Here is a 6,833-nt window from a genome sequence, read left to right as displayed (position 1 = left end):
CAGAGATGACGACTCTGTCCGTCCTAGCTTTTAGCTTCCATCCTAACTCCCTGAGCTCCTGAATGACCTCCGCACCCCTCTTCCTACCTATGCCGTTGGTGCCAATGTGCACCACGACTTCTGGCTGCACACCCTCCCCCTTAAGGATTCTGAAGACATGGTCCGAGACTTCTCGGACCCTGGCATCCGGGAGGCAACAAACCATCCGAAAGTCTCGCCCATGTCCACAGAACCGCCTGTCTGTCCCTCTAACTATAGAGTCTCCTACAACTAGCGCTCTCCACCTCTCCCACTTTCCCTTCTGGGCCTCAGTGCTGCACCTCATGTCAGAGACCCGGTCACTGCAGCTTACCCCTGCTAGGCTGTCCCCCCCAACAGTATCTAAAACGGTATACTTATTGTTGAAGGGAATGACCACAGGGGATCCCTGCACTGCCTGCTTCCTCCCCTTCCCACCTCTAACTGTTACCCAGCTACCTCTGTTCTCTGGCGTAACTACGTCCCTGTAGCTTCAATCTATCACCCTCTCAGCCTCTCGAATAATCCTCAGTTCATCCAACTCCAGCTCCAGTTCCCTAACGCAGTCTGTGAGGAGCTGGAGCTGGCTGCACTTCCTGCAGGTGAAATTGGCAGGAGCATCGGTGGTCACCCCTACCTCAAACATCCTGCAGGAGGAACATTCCACTGCCTGCACTGCCATAACTCTACACTTAGTCTCCAAAACAAGAACACTAAGTAGCTTACCTGTTCAGCCGACTGAGTCCTTTTATTTTAAGGTTAGAGGAGGAGGGAAGGTGGGAGAAACTACACGTGTAGTGTCTCGGGTTCCTTCTCCACTCAAACTTCTTACCTTCCCAGAAGCCTCTGTTGACGACTTCCGGGTTCCCGCTCCTAGTTGAAAAAAAAAACAGACTGCGAAAAGAAAAACGTTAATTTAAACTGGTCTCCGCTTACCTTCCGGCTCCCCTCTCTGTGCGCCCGCTGTAGCACTGAGATGGATAGATAATAGATAAAAACAACATAAACATTCAAGTCTCAGATGCAGCAAAGCTGGTTATACATCAACACTGCAGTTTGTGAGTTTATGGATTTGCACAGATCCATCCAATTTGAACCTCTTCAGCTCAAAGTCATGGAGTGCAAATGGGAAACACTCCAATTCACATGGTCAGGGTTCACATGATTTAGACTTAATATCCAGACAATTTGCTCCAATCCTGGGTCATACTTCACATGATGTGCAGGTTCAGAATGTGCTGTGTTTGACTAATAGTGTGAAGAATAAGTGCAATTCAGGAGAGATAGAGAAGAAGAATTAGCAGAAATTGAACCTCTCCAATTGGTACAATATATTTGCTGTCAAGAGTGTGGTGCTGAAAAAGCACAGCAGATCAGGCAGCATCCGAGGGGCAGGAGAATTGACATTTCGGGCATAAGCGCTTCAACAGGAAAGCCCTTCCTGATGAAGGGCTTATGCCCAAAACGTTGATTCTCGTGCTCCTTGGATGCTGCCCGACCTGCTGTGTTTTTCCAGCACCACACTCACGGCTCTGATCTCCAGGCATCTGCAGTCCTCCACAATATATTTGCTGCTTATGAGACTGTCAGAAGTATAGCCAGAATGTGGAGCACAGCACTTTATATCAGGAGGCTAACAAAAGCAGGAAAAAGTTAAAAATCACACAACAACAGGTTATAGTCTAACAGGTTTATTTGAAAGCACTAGGTGGTTGTGGAACAGAATCATAAGACACAGAATTTATAGCAACAGGATTGCAGTGTCATGGAATGTAATATTAAAAAAATTTAGCTTAAGTCTTTCATCTTTTAGAATGATCATGTTAATTTCGGATACTTCATATGTAAATCCCAGAATTTTTTTAAAGTTACTTACTCAAGATAGCAACGACTGTTAAAGCTATCTCAACTCAGATAAATGCATCGAAGGTGTGAGGTTAAAGTCTGTCTGTGTCCCAATGTTAGGTCAGACTGATTCTATTACTAAAGTGGGATTTACAGACTCTTACATGGATTTATGCAATTTTTGTGCAAAATAAAATGTAATTTTGCAAGTACAAATTCACCCCACAAACTTGTGTGTGCATGCAGGGCAGACCAAGTGAGTGCGTGCATGAGGGCGTGTGTGTGGAGGTGAGAGTGTCTGTGAGAGAATGAGAGTGTGGGGGGAATATATGTCAGTGTATGAGAGAGGGTCTGTTGGAGTGTGTGAGTGTGTGAGAGAGAAAGAGTGTATAGTGCAGTGGGGTCACCTGTAGTGTGACATTATTGAAAAGGAGAGAGGCAATGTAATCTGGTAGTTGAAAGGATGTCAATAAGTAAGGGATCAATCCATCTTTTATAAGCAAAATTGAGACTCTGACATGATAGATTGCCTATCTGATGCCGGGTGCAGATCATCTTTTAACCAGATTGAAAGGATATTGGAGAGGGCGAGGAGAATAAGATCATCTGGCCCAAAATTCAACAGGATCAAGGCTGATCCTTCTTCACATCTGCATTCCTCCCCTTTCTCCATAACTTTTGATTCCCCTACTGATCAAGGTTCCATCCAACTCAGTCTTAAGTAAACACAAGAACTCTACCCCGACAGCTCTCTATGGCAAGGAGTTTCACATCCCTCTCATCTCTGTCTTAAATTGGCATCCCTTTATTCTGATAGTACGCCTGCTGGATCTTTACTCTCTCATGAGGGGAAATATCCTCTCAGTATTTACCCTATCAAGACACTTAAGAATCCGATATGTTTCAATGAGATCCTTCTAAATTCCACTGAGTAGAACTCTAACCTGTTTAATCTTTGCCCATAAGACAATCTTTCCATACTATGGATGATCCCAGTAGACCTTCCTCTAAACTGCCTCCAATCAAATGATATCTTTCCTTAAGTAAGGTGACCAAAACTGCTCACAGTCCTCTAGCTATGATCTCAACAGCAGTTGCCAACTCTAATACTCCAACCCAATTGAAATAAGGACTAACATTCCATTAGCCTTCCTGATTACCTGCTCCAGTGGTATGTTAGCTTCCAGTGTTTCATGCACAAGTGCCCCCAAGTCCATTTGTGTACCAGCTTTATGCAGTTTTTCTCCATTTAAATAATATTATGTTGTTTGTTCTCCTTGCCAAAATGAACAACTTCGTATTTTCCCACATTATACTCCAGTTGACAACTTCTTTCCAACTTCCAATCTTTCTCTGTAAACTGTTAATATGGCTCTCACACACTATCTTTCCCCCTAATTTAATGCCATCTACAAATTTGGATTCAATGCATTCACTTTCTTCCTCCAAGTCATTAATATATATTGTGAACAGTTGTGGTCCCTGTGGAACTTCACAGATCATGGGTCGCCAACTTGAAAAATAATTCTTTATCCCCACTTGCTGTTTCCTGTGTGCAACTGCCTTCAACACCATGGGCTCTTAGCTCATGACTTCACCTCTCATGAAGTACCTTGTCGAACACCTTCCGTACATCCAAAATAAAACTTGATCCCTCTATCCTCTCTGACTGATACCTCCTCAAAATAATGAATAAATTAGTCAGACACAATTTCCTTTCATGGAGTCATGCTGACTCTGCTTGATTAGATTATGATTTTCCAAATAACCTGATATTATTTCCTTAATAATTGATTCCGATAGTTTTCCAACAGGGAGTGGCAGATGAAGTTTAATTGAGATAAATGTGAGGTGCTGCATTTTGAAAAGGCAAATCAGGGCAGGACTTAATGGTAAGATTCTGGGGAGTGTTGCTGAACAAAGAGACCTTGGAGTGCAAATGGAATGGCTGTTAGTTAGGATAGTGAAGAAGGCATTTGGTATGAGATTAGATTACTTACAGCATGGAAACAGGCCCTTCAGCCCAACAAGTCCACACCGACCCACCGAAGGGCAACCCACCCAGACCCATTCCCCTAACACTACGGGCAATTTAGCATGGCCAATTCACCTAACCTGCACATTTTTGGATTGTGGGAGGAAACCGGAGCAAACCCATGCAGACACGGGGAGAATGTGCAAACTCCACACAGAGAGTCGCCTGAGGTGGGAATTCAACCCGGGTCTCTGGCGCTGGGAGGCAGCAGTGCTAACTACTGTGCCAATTTCTTCTATTGATTAGAGCATTGAATATAGGAGTTGGGAGGTCATGTTGCAGCTGTACAGGACATTGGTTAGGCTATGTTTGGAATATTGTGTTAAATCCTGGTCACCACTCTATAGGAAGGATGTTTTCTTGTTACTCCCTGAGTAGCGATCTCTTTTAGGTTCTTAGGCTGAAGGCCATCAGTGCCAGGTGACTTAGTTGTCTGTAGCCCTATTAATTTATCTAATACTGTTCCAATTGGTGGTGATGTTACTTAATGCCTCCCCTGTATTCTTTAATATGAATGGAATGTTTAAAATATCTTCCACCATAATGATTTATGCAAGATATATATTTAACTCATCTGCCATTTTCTTGTTCGCCAATACTGTCTCCCAGATTCATTTTCTAAGGGGCCATGCCTATTTTGACCTCTCTCCTCCTTATTGTATATTTAATGAAGCCTTTTTTGTCAGTTTTTATGTTCCTCGCTGGTTTGCCCTCATATTTGTTTTTCTGTCTTTATTATTGTTTTAGTCTTCCTTTGCTGGATTCTGAATTTATCCCAGTTTTGGGGGCTATTGCTGACTTTGGCCTCCTTATATATGCTTTTTCTTCGAATTTATTACTGTGCTTAACTTCCTTAGTTTGCCATGTTGGTTTATCTCTATCAGAATCTTCCCTACTGGAAAGAATTTTGCTGAGAGTTATGAGTTACCTCATTAAAATGCATGTTATTCCTGCCAATCTATCCACCCAGTTCACTTTAGACAAATTTATCCTCATTTCATTATAATCACCTTTATTAAAATAAATTTGTGTCCAACTCAAGTTTCTTATTGTCAAATGAATATTAAATTCATCATGCTATGATGACTACTTCCAATGAGATATTTTCCTCTGAGATTATTTATTAAATCTGCCTCATTTTCATTACCAGATCCAAAATAGCCTGCTCCTGGTTGGCTCCCCAGGATACTATGTCGAATGCACTCTATGAATTCATTGTCATAACTTTACAGGTTACAATCTGCCCAGTCCAGTCAACATTAAGATTGTAGTCACCCATTATTATTCTTTATACATTTGTTGGTTTATAGCCTTTCCCACAGAGTGGTTACTGTTTGAGGGTATGTATACTACTCCTACCATTTCTTCTTTCCCTTGCTGTTTTTTCACCCCCGCCCAAATGGAGTCAATAGCACCTGAGCCTAAATCATCTCTCACAACTGTTCTCACTTCATTTCTTATTAATAGTGCTACCCCACCACCTTTTCCATCCCTCTTGTCTCTCCAAAAGGTCTTGTGTTCTATTTTTGGACTTGCAACATCAAAGAGTTGTTAAGAGGTTCTATTTTGGGAGCGCTCAAACAAGGAGCTAAAATGGAGAACCAGACCTCAAAGATTATCATCTCTGAACTATTACCTGAACCACATGCAAACTGGAACAAGATAAACAGAATAGGAAGCTGCACATATGGCTAAAGGAGTAATCTGTGAAAGGAATTTTCATGAGACAAGGGCATGTTATGTCAGAAATGAATTATATTGTTCAATGGTCTCCACTTAAATGTGTTGTCATAAAGACTGATGACTAGAAAAGATAAGAACCACCAAAAGACATTTTAATAAAAAAAAAACTACAAAAGAAATGGAATATGGAAATAAATTTGGAGGGAACAATCAAAATCCACAGGAAGTGCCTCTAAAGTTATATTTGCGAACAATTCAGTTGGTAAGAGCTGGTAAGAGTGATATTGTCAATGAAAATAAAGAAATGGAAGGTGTGCTAAATAATTTATTTAGCATCCATATTTCCAATAGCTAAAGAAATCAGCTTGTCAGACATTCCAAGGAAGCTTATAATGAATCAGGTACAAAAAATGCCCAAAATTACTGGAAGCAAAATAATAGTATCGAAGTAAAAAAACCTCCCTGAAAGAGGAATAATCTCTGAGGATTGGAGAGATGTTTTCTTTTGCAGGAATTCAAGGCAGTAAGTGAGTATATTGCACTAACATGAATTATAATATTTATGTATTCTCTTGATTCAGTAATTGTTCCTTCAGATTGGAAAATTGCATGCCTATGCAATGATTTAAGGTGATGGAGAGAAATCAAAAAATTATGGGCCTCACATCTGGTATCAAGAAATTACAAAAATTAAGAATGGAGTAACTAAACACCTGGAACATTTTCAGTTGATCAAAGAAAACCAACATGAATTCAATGGTTAGGCCATACTTGACAAATCCAATTAAAATTTATGAAGAGTTGATAGGGAACGGTTTATAGGTACTATTTATTTGGACTTCTAGAAGGTGTAATGCCCCTGACAAAATATTGGTATTTAAAGATGAAGTTTATAGAATTGAGGGAAATAGAACACAAGAGATTACAGAAATATAGATCAAAACTGTATCTTTGTTTGGCATTCAGGGATATTTGACCTTTTGGAGAGACAAGAGGGATAGAAAAGTGGTTGGGTAGCACTATTAATAAGAAATGAAGTGAGAACACTTGTGAGAGAGGATTTAGGCTCAGATGCTATTGACTCCATTGAGGGTGAGTTGAGCAGTTGATTCAGTGGAATGAGACAGAGAGTAGATGAAAAGTGCAGATATTGCCAACAACTTAGGTGATGGAATACAAAGCCATAGATCCAAATTTGCTTAAGGCACAAATGTAGGTAGTATTTTAAGTGAGATGAAGAGAAGGGCCTAAG

At 40.8% G+C, this 6,833-nt stretch overlaps 1 long non-coding RNA gene across 1 annotated transcript in view; it reads right to left on the bottom strand.

Moving 5' to 3' along the window:
* LOC122543614 overlaps positions 1-786 on the bottom strand; it is an 18,467-nt gene extending 17,681 nt beyond the window's left edge. The window contains exon 1 of the long non-coding RNA XR_006310119.1: positions 745-786. This is a non-coding gene — a long non-coding RNA (uncharacterized LOC122543614). The remainder of the gene's footprint in view (positions 1-744) is intronic.
* Between the last annotated feature and the right edge of the window lie 6,047 nt (positions 787-6,833).

Source organism: Chiloscyllium plagiosum, chromosome 3, assembly GCF_004010195.1.
Source record: "Chiloscyllium plagiosum isolate BGI_BamShark_2017 chromosome 3, ASM401019v2, whole genome shotgun sequence".
NCBI lineage: Eukaryota > Metazoa > Chordata > Chondrichthyes > Orectolobiformes > Hemiscylliidae > Chiloscyllium > Chiloscyllium plagiosum.
This window is presented reverse-complemented; position numbering and strand designations above follow the sequence as displayed.